General features: G+C 43.3%; 1 protein-coding gene across 5 annotated transcripts in view; it reads right to left on the bottom strand.

Annotated features, from left to right (window-relative positions):
- LOC135895879 (ensconsin-like) overlaps positions 1–13,911 on the bottom strand; it is a 438,594-nt gene that overhangs the window by 399,564 nt on the left and 25,119 nt on the right. For 2 of the 5 annotated variants that reach the window (XM_065424088.2, XM_065424086.2), the window contains exon 1: positions 9,951–10,136. The exons of 2 other annotated variants lie outside the window; for them this stretch is intronic. The gene's annotated coding sequence lies outside the window, so the exon portion shown is untranslated. Of the gene's footprint in view, positions 1–7,703; positions 7,818–9,950; positions 10,137–13,911 lie in introns of those variants that run through there. One more of the 5 variants, XM_065424090.2, reaches the window with a different exon arrangement.

Consider the following 13,911-nt stretch of genomic DNA (forward strand, 5'->3'; position numbering starts at 1 on the left):
AGCCCTCAACACATTATCGTCGAAAGCGAAACGAGGTCGACTAAAATTTCTGTTTCAAATGCTGCACCGTCAGTATAAAATTGATATCACCCGGTGCATTTCATATTCGCAATCTAGAATAACACGGCATCAACACGAACATACGCTAACCGAGTATTCCTTTTCTAATGACGCATTAAGGTACTCATTCTTTCCTCGAGTAATCAGAGAATGGAATGAACTTAACTCATCATTAACAGCGACAAATTCTTTATCCCTGTTCGTTTCACAACTAGAGCTCATCACAAGAGATTATTAACAATTTCTCATGTTTGTTCCCTGTTCTCTTTATGTTAAACTAACAGTGCTTAGAAAAAAGAATGTATGCACTTGTTTGTTTCCAAATACTTCACGTTTTCGCTTTGGCTATGATATGCCCCGGTTGTTGTTCATTTTATTCTGCTTTGTTTAGTGTTCTGTTGTATAACTTTTCTACCTTATCTTTTGTATTTTGTTGAATATTGTTGCTTTTTCATTCTTTGTGTAACTCGCACATGTATTTATGTCGGGAAAAGAATGTGTTCATGCCCGTCTGCTAGGCTCTCGGCTGAGAGCGGCAGTATTGTAAAATAAATAAATAAATAAATAAATAAATGTCGCTGAATAATTTTCTCATTGAAACTTCTATACTAACTATAATATTTGAGAAGTCGAATAATTAAGACTAATTATCCAATTAGGCGGACTGAAAAAAATATATTTTGATTATCCCCAAGCGACGCAAACAAGATTACCTTGGTTCCATCCAACTACGTGGCATTCCCGTATTTTTGAACTCTGCCTAAAATTAGCTGGCGCACCCGGCATAACAAAACGTGTGTGAATGAGAGCGAGTTTTTCAAGAAGTGCATTAACTTTCAAATAAAACTTTCTGGCAGCCATAGGTGCCTCTATCATGAAGTCACACACACACACACACACGCACGCACGCACATATATATATATATATATATATATATATATATATATATATATATATAAGAAAGGGCTCACTCATTTACCCACCCGTGCACGTTGCTCAGTGGCTATGGTGTTCGGCAGCTGAGAACGCGGTCGCAGGATCGAATACCGGCCACGGCCGCCGCATTTCGATGGCGACGAAATGAGAAAACACCCGTGTACTTAGATTTAAGTGCAGGTTAAAGAAACCCAGGTGGTCAAAATTTCCGGAGTCCTCCACTGCAGCGTGCTTCATAATCAGAAAGTGCTTTTGGCACGTAAAACCCCAAATTTACCTCATTTACCCAAAGGCCCTCAGTCTCCAGCAGCTGCGGAGCACCTGAGCAAGGCGGCAGTCAGACTTATAACACAGCAGAGGGTGCTAAGAATCTCTGGGACCGGACAGGCCGCCAATGGAGACTGACCCTTGCAACGCTTAACATCCGAACCCTCTCGAATGAGGCTAGCTTAGCAGGACTCGTTGAGGAACTATAAGACATTGTTTGTGATATCATCGGCCTTACTGAGATTAGAAGAACTGGTGAGGCTTATACATTGCTGGATAACGGACATGTCCTCTGCTATAGAGGTCTCCTAGATAAGAAACAATACGGGGTGGGATTCCTAAGCCATAAGGACATACCGGACAACATTGAGGAATTCCACAGCATTAACGAGAGGGCAGCAGTAGTCGTAATCAAATTTAATGAGAGGTATCGAATAAAGGTAGTACAAGCCTATCCTCCAACATCCAGTCACGATGATGAGGAAGTACATCAGCTTTAAGAAGATGTTCGAATAGAGATGAGAAAAGTGCAAACTCAGTATACTGTAGTAATGGGCGACTTCAATGAAAAAGTGTTGAAAAAGCGGGCTGGTGAATAAGCAATTGGCAACTACGGTGTCGATTCTAGGAACGCTAGAGCAGAGATGCTGGTAGAATTCGCAGAAAGGAATAAGCCTCGAATAATGAACATCTTTTTCAGGAAGCGTAGCAACAGAAAGTGGACTTGGAAAAGCTCTCATGGTGAAACAAGAAATTCAATTTACTTCATATTTTCTGCTGATCCCAGCATAGTGCCGGTAGGGAAAAGTGCAGTCATCATACGCTAGCGAGTGCTGCGATTCATCCCAATTTGAAGTGAGAAAGAGCAAAATTGCTCAAGAAGAAACAACTCAACCTAGAGGCACTAAGGGTAAAAGCAGACAAATTCAGGCTGGTACTTGCCAACAAATATGCAGCCTTAGAATAGAGAAATGTTGATAACATACAGGTAATGAATGAAACTGTAACTAGGTTAGCTTAGGAGGCAGGAATTGAAGTGGGAGGCAAGGCGCCAAGGCAACCAGTAGGCATGCTCTCTACTGCCTAGAGCACGTGAGAATTCTCATCTTGGGGTAACATACTGTGTCTTGATTTTGTTGACATTTGGTCAAATGGTACACCCAATATACCCACATACTAGTTTTTGTGTTCAAATTGCATGCCAATGTATTTTGATTTCTTGTCATTCGCTCCTCTTCACTACGTAAAGTCGAGCTTCACTGGCTCTTTCACATCCTCGTGTCCTTACAGCTGCCTTCTTGCGTTATCTAAAGCGGGTGCCTTAAATATATTGTGTGCAAAAGTCAACACAAGGGCATGGTGCAAAACAACATCAAGACAGTCAAGGCCATGGCAATAAAAGAAAGTCTTAGCTCTTAGTCTTCCTAGTGAAATGCATGCAAAACATCCAAATGACTGCAACAGTCAACTGCTAAACTAACTTCAATTTTTAGATTTAAACAAAATACAAATAACCAACATTTCATGCTTGTTTGTCACCAATGTTAGAATACTCCTGCTAATAATAGAATATTGGTCGTTTTTAGACGTCATAGGTTTGTCATAAATCTGGTGTATCGCAAACACCACTTAAGTCAGGTGTATGGCAAACACCACTTGTGACACATCCTAAGCACGTGCCCAGTGTGCCCCCCACACCATCCCTGGTTGTGCCACTGCTGAACCCATATTTGAGGATCATAGCTGCAAACATGATGCTCAGTAGGGATGAAAGTATTGTCCTTCAGCTCAATGGATATATAGATGTGCATATAAAAAAGGGCAAAAAGGCTTGTTATGGCAAGCTTACCCACATTTCAATACTAACAAGTAAGTTCACTGCGGCCTGCATCTAAGCTTACTAAAAGGCATAAACTTATTTTCATTTATGAGGTGCGCAATGGAGTTCATTTTTGACAGACTCGACTGCTGCTGCAATTTGAAACCTAGCATTTTAGATTCTTGAAGGCATGTAAAAGTTGCAGTTAAACCGCAGTTATTAGTTTATTAGACCAACTTATTGTTCTGTGTACGACAGGTGACTGGTAACACGGAATTAAAGAAACCTTTCATTTTGAAGTTTTATTTCTCTACTAAAATATTCAAGCGATAAACACATTTTGATCTGCCATGCAGTAGCAAAATGCACACATTACGCTTGTAAGCCCCGGAGGAAGGCTGATTAAGCTGTTCATATGACATAACTCTGACACGCCAACTCATATTAGCAAATGCACAGGCATGTCCAAAACAATAAGCGTATGCAAAGCGCCCCTGCAATTGTAATTCCATACAGCAGCCGTTATATTCGATGCAGATGTATAACTGGCTGCTCGACAATTCACCGAGTTCGTAGACATAAGCATCCTTTCAGTTTCGCACCGTGCTCGAAAACCGCAACAGGAAACAAAACCAGACCTATAATCTCACCATTTCAATACATGAGCAAAAACAGTTCAGTCTTAGGGATAAACACTGTGAGAGCGATTTAGTGCGCGTCGGCGACGAGCGACGGCTTCGAGCGACAAAACGGGCCGTCGCTTGAACAGATGGCTCGGTTCTGGAAATCTAGAAATCGTCGCTCGTCATCCGGAAGTGCTTTGAGCGACTAGCCAATAGCACGAAGTGGGAACTGGATGTACATCGCTCAAATACTACCGATTGTCGCGCGGAACGAGCAAATCATTCAATTTTGATACGTGCAAGGCTAAAAAACCTACAGCAATACCTCCGGAAATATTGTATGTTACTTTTTATAGTAAAATCATCATCATCATCAGCCTAGTTACGCCCACTGCAGGGCAAAGGCCTCTCCCATACTTCTCCAACTACCCCGGTCATGTACTAATTGTGGCCACGTTGTTCCTGCAAACGTCTTAATGTCATCCGCCCACCTAATTTTCTGCCGCCCCCTGCTACGCTTCCCTTCCCTTGGAATCCACTCCGTAACCCTTAGTGACCATCGGTTATCTTCCCTCCTCATTACATGTCCGGCCCATGCCCATTTCTTTTTCTTGATTTCAACTAAGATGTCGTTTACCCGCGTTTGTTGCCTCACCCAATCTGCTCTTTTCTTATCCCTTAACGTTACACCCATCATTCTTCTTTCCATAGCTCGTTGCGTCATCCTCAATTTCAGCAGAACCCTTTTCGTAAGCCTCCAGGTTTCTGTCCCATATGTGAGTACTGGTAACATACAGCTGTTATACACTTTCCTTTTGAGGGATAGTGGCAACCTGCTGTTCATGATTTGAGAATGCCTGCCAAAAGCACCCCAGCCCATTCTTATTCTTCGGGTTATTTCAGTCTCATGATCCGGATCCGTGGTCACTACCTGCCCTAAGTAGACGTATTCCCTTACCACTTCCAGTGCTTCGCTACCTATCGTAAACTGCTGTTGTTTTCCGAGACTGTTAAACAATACTTTAGTTTTCTGAAGATTAATTTTCAGACCCACCCTTCTGCTTTGCCTCTCCAGGTCAGCGAGCATGCATTGCAATTGGTCTCCTGAGTTACTAAGCAAGGCAATATCATCAGCGAATCGCAAGTTGCTAAGGTATTCTCCATCAACTTTTATCCCCAATTTTTCCCACTCCAGGCCTTGAATACCTCCTGTAAACATGCTGTGAATAGCATTGGAGGGATCGTATCTCCCTGTCTAACGCCTTTCTTTATAGGGATTTTGTTGCTTTCTTTGTGTAGAACTACGGTGGCTGTGGAGCCGCTATAAATATCTTCCAGTATTTTTACATATGGCTCATCTACACCCTGATTCCGTAATGCCTCCATGACTGCTGAGGCTTCGACTGAATCAAACGCTTTCTCGTAATCAATGAAAGCTATATAGAAGGGTTGGTTATATTCTGCACATTTCTCTATCACTTGATTGATAGTGTGAATATGGTCTCTTGTTGAGTAGCCTTTACGGAATCCTGCCTGGTCCTTTGGTTGACAGAAGTCTAAGGTGTTCCCGATTCTATTCGCGATTACCATAGTATATACTCTGTAGGCAACGGACAGTAAGCTGATCGGTCCATAATTTTTCAAGTCTTTGGCGTCCCCTTTCTTATGGATTAGGATTATGTTAGTGTTCTTCCAAGATTCCGGTACGCTCGAGGTTATGAGGCATTGCGTATAGAGGGTGGCCAGTTTCTCTAGAACAATCTGACCACCATCCTTGAACAAACCTGCTGTTACCTGATCCTCCTCAGCTGCCTTCCCCCTTTGCATAGCTCCTAAGGCTTTCTTTACTTCTTCTGGCGTTACCTGTGGGATTTCGAATTTCTCTAGGCTATTCTCTCTTCCACTATCGTCGTGGGTGCCACTGGTACTGCATAAATCTCTATACAACGCCTCGGCCACTTGAACTATCTGATCCATATTAGTAACGATATTGCCGGCTTTGTCTCTTAACGCACACATCTGATTCTTGCCTATTGCTAGTTTCTTCTTCACTGTTTTTAGGCTTCCTCCGTTCCTGAGAGCCTGTTCAATTCTATCCATATTATAGTTCGTGATGTCCGCTGTCTTACGCTTGTTGATAAACTTGGAAAGTTCTGCCAGTTCTATTCTAGCTGTAGGGTTAGAGGCTTTCATACATTGGCGTTTCTTGATCAGATCTTTCGTCTCCTGCGATAGCTTACTGGTTTCCTGTCTAACGGCGTTACCACCGACTTCTATTGCGCACTCCTTAATGATGCCCATGAGATTGTCGTTCATTGCTTCAACACTAAGGTCCTCTTCCTGAGTTAAAGCCGAATACCTGTTCTGAAGCTTGATCAGGAATTCCTCTAGTTTCCCTCTTACCGCTAACTGATTGATTGGCTTCTTGTGTACCAGTTTCTTCCGTTCCCTCCTCAAATCTAGGCTAATTCGAGTTCTTACCATCCTATGGTCACTGCAGCGTACCTTGCCGAGCACGTCTACATCTTGTATGATGCCAGGGTTCGCGCAGAGTGTGAAGTCGATTTCATTTCTAGTCTCACCATTCGGGCTCCTCCACGTCCACTTTCGACTAACCCGCTTGCGGAAAAAGGTATTCATTATCCGCATATTATTCTGTTCTGCAAGCTCTACTAATAATTATCCTCTGTTATTCCTAGAGCCTATGCCATATTTCCCCACTGACTTGTCTCCAGCCTGCTTCTTGCCTACCCTGGCATTGAAGTCGCCCATCAGTATAGTGTATTTTGTTTTGACTTTACCCATCGCCGATTCCACGTCTTCATAAAAGCTTTCGACTTCCTGGTCATCATGACTGCATGTAGGGGCATAGACTTGTACCACCTTCAATTTGTACCTCTTATTAAGTTTCACAACAAGACCTGCCACCCTCTCGTTAATGCTATAGAATTCCTGTATGTTACCAGCTATTTCCTTATTAATCAGGAATCCGACTGCTAGTTGTCTCTCCGCTAAGCCCCGGTAACACAGTACATGCCCGCTTTTTAGCACTGTATAAGCTTCTTTTGTCCTCCTAACCTCACTGAGCCCTATTATATCCCATTTACTACCCTCTAATTCCTCCAATAACACTGCTAGGCTCGCCTCACTAGATAGCGTTCTAACGTTAAACGTTGCCAGGTTCAGATTCATCATTACTAAAGCACGCGTCACTTGTGATTGCAGCCCTCATACCGGCAACACCGGGGAGGCGTCGCTCAAAATCGTCGCTTGCACGGAGTACGACTTGTAGGCGACGAGCGAACGCAACAGCCTTCTCCATCGCGTCGCTTGTAGCTGTCGCGCGCAAGATCGCTTGTATGGGGGTTTATACTGTTTTTTTCAGCTTTCAACATGGATTCCTCATGCGTTTTCACTAAGTTCAAGATAACGCGCCCAATCGACCTCTTGCAGCATGCAGCTGAATGCCTGCGGCAAAGTTCCTAACTAGCACTGGTGCTGCCCGTCCGTAACTTCAGTGGTCGCAGATTCGTGCTGGGCGAGACACCGTCAAGCGCGCGGCTTATTTATAACAAAAGCATACTGGCAGCAAAATTACGCCTTCTGTTATGTGATTCCTTATTTCAACAGCATTCCGTACACAGTAGACTGCCAAACTGAATAAATTCAAACACACAAAACGCACGCTAATCACGCTCCGCATGGGCTCGGAATCACCGGCTGGTGAACAAACCATTTTAAGCTTCCTCTTGCCTGGCGTCTTATTGACCATACCATAGTTCTGGCAGCGCTTGCGATTTTCAAAGCTCTTACGTATAACGGCAAAGTGATAAAGTCACATGCAGTTATCGCGACGACTGGCTTTTTCGACTGACATCGAGAGACACAGCGCGTATGCCTAATGCGTTGTCAATCGCGTCGGCTAAGCGCAGCGACGACTTCCTGGCGATAGCATGTCATATACGGAGAATGTGCACCTAAGTTAGAATTCACTTACCGTGGAGGTTTTCTTGTTATATGCACGGCATGACGAACGACAGTCGTGTTTTCGGGGCTACGCGAGATGGCTGACACACGATCTCCCTTGGATGGCCTTCGTTGCTGCTCGCTGGACGAATCACCTTTCTCCGGTGCTGTGTTGTACCGCGATCCTGAGCGCGCGCGCGTGATGGGGCAACTCCGAGTGAAAAAGTAGAGCGCTTGCTACGCGTTCTTTTGAACTGCGGCAGCCTGTTCTCTTAGAAGCAAAACAATGTGTTGTTTGCTCAGCGTGCATGAGTGATACATTGCCATGTTCGGGGACAGCCACCTAGAGTTGAAGCAGAAGATTGCGCTAAGTTTTGTTCTCTATTGCCGCAAGAGTAGAACGGGCATTCTACTCTCTCTCTGAAGGGGAGAGGGAAAAGCACATTTCACTCTCTCCTTGGTGAGAGAGTGAACAATGCATTTCACTCTACTCGACGTTTCGCGGGAGTAAAACAACTCTTTGAAGAGTAAATCAGAAGCTTCACTCCTGCGATACCCTTCCTAGTTTTAGAGTGTACCAGTCGCAAGCTTTCCCTTTTTCCCGGTGCTTTATATTCCGGATGCAGTGATTGGCGAAAAGCATGGAATTGTGTCGATTGTCGCGGCATCTGTGGATGACAAAACTAATTATAAAACGGCACTTTCCCGAGCACCGCAACAATTACGAGAAAATAAAAGTCGATATATATGGGACACACTGTAAGCAAATACACATAAACAGCATTTACAATCATCGCGTTTATCGCTACCTTTTTCTTTTCACTTGCATTTGTCATTCCGAATACTACACACGTACTTTTTCGCCAGACAAATGCACAACATAGCCCAACTGTTTCATTTTACCGCGCATATATTGTCTCAGTCAGTTTTGTTTCGGTAAGTTTCAGTCCGTTTCAGGCTGGGAGGCTATGCGTCACCACCCCGTTTTGAAGGGGATGTGTATATATATTATCATCATCATCATGTAGATCAACATACCTCTCTTCCCTTAATCTCAAGCACACCACGTTTCGTAGATAGCAGGGGACGCCACGAAAGATATAGGGAAGCTTGAATCACACTGCTGGTATTTGCGACCATATATATATTGCGTCCCGCATTCAATACGGATATCGGTAAGCGTCATATTCGATGCAGCGCATTAGGTCACATTCTTTTGTGCTGCATAATACGACGTAATTATTGCGCAGAAAACGTCACAGATGTGATTCTATGAACCACCAAGCCTTTCAGCTTGCGAGTGCGAGCGACTGAGATGAAATGGGTCCCACAAATGTGCGCGTAAATGTAGACAAATAATTTAACTTGGTCTGGCAGTAGCTGACGTCTACAGTAATTTATGGCGTAATTTCTCTGAAGGCGTCGCAGACGAAAGACACTCGCGCAGTGACACATCGTCGAGTGAGACTTCTATATATATGACAGCACTAATTACGTCTAGAATCCACAGAGTTTCCTGCGAAAGTACACGAATCCCTGTACACAACACCATGCAGACACCCGTGATTATTACCGATACTGCCCTTAACACCTAGCTTATCTTTAAGTAAACGTCAATTATTTATGAGAACATCGCTCGCTGAGCGGCCTTTTACTTCCTTTCAAATTTCTTTAACCTTTATCGCATTGGTTAGTAGCGTAGAAGAATGCATTGATAATACAGTTCTCGTTTCAACAATGTAAGTATAAGCAGTTGTCAGTGATAAGGAGTGCCGGCCATACGCACTCCAACTAGCGGGCTGATACTGGCTTTCGGTCTGGATAAACATGCTCCTCTACTGCTTATGGAGGCTTACTGTCAATCACGAATCAGCGGTGGGGAGGGGAGGGGCGAGGAGTATAGAGGTAGAGCATCGGGTAGTCAAGTTTCTCAGTAAGAATTCTTGTCCAAGCCTTTCGATTTTTTTTTACGCTTGGAGTATAAACCTTGTCGTGATGGGCGTCGCCATATTGCGTAGGCAGTGGCGTCATGAGCATTTAGATGTTTCGGGGTTCTATTGCGTTGGTCTAACAGGATGGAGCACTCCTACGTCTTAGTTCTTACACCAAGCGATCAGATAGTGAGGCGATTTTTTCAATTCACGGTAGCACTTGACAGACGCCTCTGCTCTTCGTAGAGTAAAAAAAAAGGCAGAGCCAAAATAGTTCGCAACACACATACAAACATGCACATCGCATGTTGGCGCAACAAAGAGAAATTTCCACAAACTGTACTTACGCTGCACAGAAAGGCTGTACAATGGTTATTCGATGACCTCGCATGTTCTGACGTGACGTAAATGTCACAAAGATCGAGCTAAAATGTCCCCACATCGTTCAGCAGCACGCGACGGCAACAGATTCAAGCACGGTTGCGCCGAATCGCACAAGACAGAGTGGAGGAAAGGCTCGCCGCACGCTTCCGTCCTCGCGAGACGAAGAGGTCTGTATCACCGCATTCGAGAATAACGCAAACAAAGGTAGACTTGGGAGGTCCCAGTTACTGCAATGACGTGCAGCGGATATCCTGTTGATATCCAAAGCCATGACATGGATATCTCAAGAATGTGTCGAATACGTCTTGCGCACGTTCCTTAATTGCACGTCCGCAAGGGACGTCACGGGGACGTGCTATGCATGTATTTCGCGGACATGCCATGGCTTTTTTGCACACTGTTCGCTTTAATAAATATCACGTTCACTGCGCACGCTGCGTGGCAGACCCAATGGGCAGAACGCCCACACAGCAAGAACAGCAGGAAACTCTCCAGAAGAACAGATACATCGGGAACACACGTTACGTGCACACCCCACGTGCGCGGATGTTCAGTGTATTTCTCATTGGCCTTCCGTCAGGCAAGTGACGCGCATTGAATCATTCGAGGCTTTGAGAGTTGCGTCAGAGAATACGCAAAGTACGACGCACATACGGATCGAAGACGGGCTCGGAATTATAATTAGAGCGTAGAAAAAATCATAATTCTCTTGCGAGGAAACTGAAGGACCAAGACGCTTTGAGAACAACTAAAATGTGCAAGTCGAAAAAAGGTCCATGTGCAATATCCTTGAGACGTCCGTGCTCCTAAGTTTCAATGGGAATTTATAGTCCAGCGGCAGCCATATTAGGGCCTACCAAGGAAGGCCCGTTAGCGACAAGCAAACGTAATTTTTTTTTTTTTGACGCTGGACATATTCGCTATCTTGACTTAAATTTCGCATTGAGCAAGCAAATAAAAATGCGCACGAGGGTCACAATTTATTCGGAGGAATCCAATGCGGCGTTCCACATAGCCAAAAGCGTTTCTTGAAATTCACATTAGCAAGGTGCAGTTTGAGTTTTAAAGTTTCGCGCATGTGATAAACTAGCATATATAAGACAAGTGTCCTAATCTGCGGTTACGTTGACAGGATGTTAAAAGAAAATATCTGGTTGAGCTGAATTGAAAGACTAGGTTTCCGTTATAAATTAAGACTGATGAAAATGAAAAAAAAAGGCAGAGGAGCCACCACTTGGCGAATGTGGTCCCACTCCTGTGACGTCAGCGCTGGATAATTCACATAGAAATTCACAGAAAGAGCGGTCACTTGCAGATTACATCAACTCTGCCGTTTTGGCGTGGACGGCGTGAATTGAAGACCAGCAGCAGTACCTTCGGCGCCAATTTTCTACGAAACAAAATGACATATTGGCACACGCTAAACGATGACCGACGAGGCGTATAGAGGAATGTTCTATCGATCCAGCGCGACGCAATGTTTCCTTCAGTGTCCCTTTAAGCGTGCAATTTTTGCAACGAACCCATTCTTTTTTCTTCGATTCTTACTGCAGTGTGCTAGTGATAAAATGAGTAAAAGGTTACATGCATGAAACTTCGTATTGCCGCAGGACTCATGAGCAGAGCACCAAACACTTCCTCCATTGGCGACCCATTAACGAAGTCGGTACTCGGTGTAGGATTCGCCCTCTTGCTGCTCGTGGGTATTGTAATCTACGTGGTAGCAACACGAGGAAATTTTTTAAAGAAAATATCTCACTGCAACGACGTGACACGTGACGACCGGTACAAAGCCTTGGAAAGCATTCTGAACCACACCGTAAAGCCTTGCGACGACATGTATGCCCACGCCTGCAGCCAATGCACGAGGAACAGAGAGCACGCGGGCTTCTTTCCGCACTCTCTGGAAAACTACCTGACCAAAATGCACAATAAACGTCAACGCGTTTATCAAGATACTTCAGATGCAAACTTGACGCGATTTAAAGAATCCCTGCAGGATGTTACATGGGAGTGTATATATGAAATCAAAGATGCAGATAAGGCATATGACGAATTTCTTAATGTAGTAAAAAATGCTTATCACGCAAGTTTTCCCACAAAAACTGCTAAACGGACACACAAAATAAGAAAACCTTGGGTGAGCAAGGATATATACGATAAAATTAAAACCAAAGAACAACTTTACGCTACCTTCCTCAAAACCAATGACATAAATGTATTTGCTGAATTTAAGCGGCTTAGAAACAACGTTGTGAAGTTGCTCCGGAAAGCGAGGACGGCGTATTACTCTAATCTATTTTCACATGACACTAAGCGTACCGACCTGACCTGGAAAAAAATAAACACTGTGCTCGGGCGTAACCAAGATTCCAACGAAATTGACTCAATATGTTACGGTAACGATTATGTTTCTGGTTCTGCTTTAGCCAATCTGTTCAACAATTTTTTCATAAACCAATTCACACGTAATGCAGTACAACACAAAAGTATACACAGACCTTGCACAACCCCAAGCACCATATTTTTTTGCCCAACAGACGCTCAAGAGGTAGCTTCCGCAATAACAAACCTTAAAAACAGTAGCGTTTGCGACGTAGACAACCTACAATTAGGACCACTAAAGTATGCAGTGCATGAGATAGCGCGTCCATTAACGCACATTTTTAATCTTATCCTCTCCACTGGTGTATTTCCAAAAAACATGCAGATTGCAAAAGTAACTTTAATTTTTAAAGGCGGTGACAGAAATGTATTGAAGAACTATAGACCTATATCGATTTTACCAGTTTTTTCCAAAGCGATAGAAAAGCTCTTGTATATAAGATTGTCTAACTATTTTTCTAAGCAGTCATTACTACACAATTTTCAGCATGGATTTCGTCAGCATTGTTCGACGGAAACCGCGCTGCTAAAGCAAAAGGAAATAATCTTAAAAAACTTTTCAGACCATAATTTAACACTGGCAGTATATGTAGATTTATCGAAAGCCTTTGATTCATTACAGCATGAAATAATACTTGATAAATTGCAGTCATATGGTGTACACGGCATTGCGTATGACCTCCTAGCTTCTTATTTAGGGCATCGTAAGCAGTATGTATCAATAGGAACATCTTCTTCAGATATTAAATGCATAAAAATGGGAGTACCTCAGGGCAGCATATTGGGGCCACTTTTATTTTGTGTTTACATTAACGACCTACACTCCTTTACCTCAAATCCACATGTAACATCAATTTGCTATGCTGATGACACTACATTATTAATCACCGGTAAAACAACTGACGAAATACAAAAGATATCTGATGAAACAATGCCGGCGTTACTGGAATGGACAAAGTGCAACTCCTTACTTATTAATAATACTCTTCAGACCAAAAAATAAGGTTGTAAATTTGCCGCTGATTACACTTGGCCACAATGTGATTGAAATAGTAGAATGCATGAAAGTGCTGGGCGTATATTTTTCAAGTACTTTAACTTGGGATGACCATATCCGCGAAACTCATAAAAAATTGTGCAAAACTGCGGGTATGCTAAACAAATGTAGACATATCATTCCTCAACGTATAAAACTACTACTATATAACTCGTTAGCCCTTTCTCAGTTATCCTACGCCCACCTAGTATGGGGCACAACAACAACAACGAATCTAAACAGACTGTTCCTAATTCAAAAGAAGTTTATGCGAATAATTGCAAACGTTCCATATGATTCTCACACGCAGCAACTCTTTAAACAGTTTAAGGTTATAAATATCCATGATTTTTATAATTATCGTTTACTCCAGACATACTGTTCGGCCACAAAAAAGAACAACTCTTTTTACAGAGAGATTTCAGAATTAAGAGAAAATATTGCCGTATACCCTACGCGTCACCATATTATTTGGCACATACCTACACCTCAAAACAACTATG

This window comes from Dermacentor albipictus, chromosome 4, assembly GCF_038994185.2.
Source record: "Dermacentor albipictus isolate Rhodes 1998 colony chromosome 4, USDA_Dalb.pri_finalv2, whole genome shotgun sequence".
Taxonomy (NCBI): Eukaryota; Metazoa; Arthropoda; class Arachnida; order Ixodida; family Ixodidae; genus Dermacentor; species Dermacentor albipictus.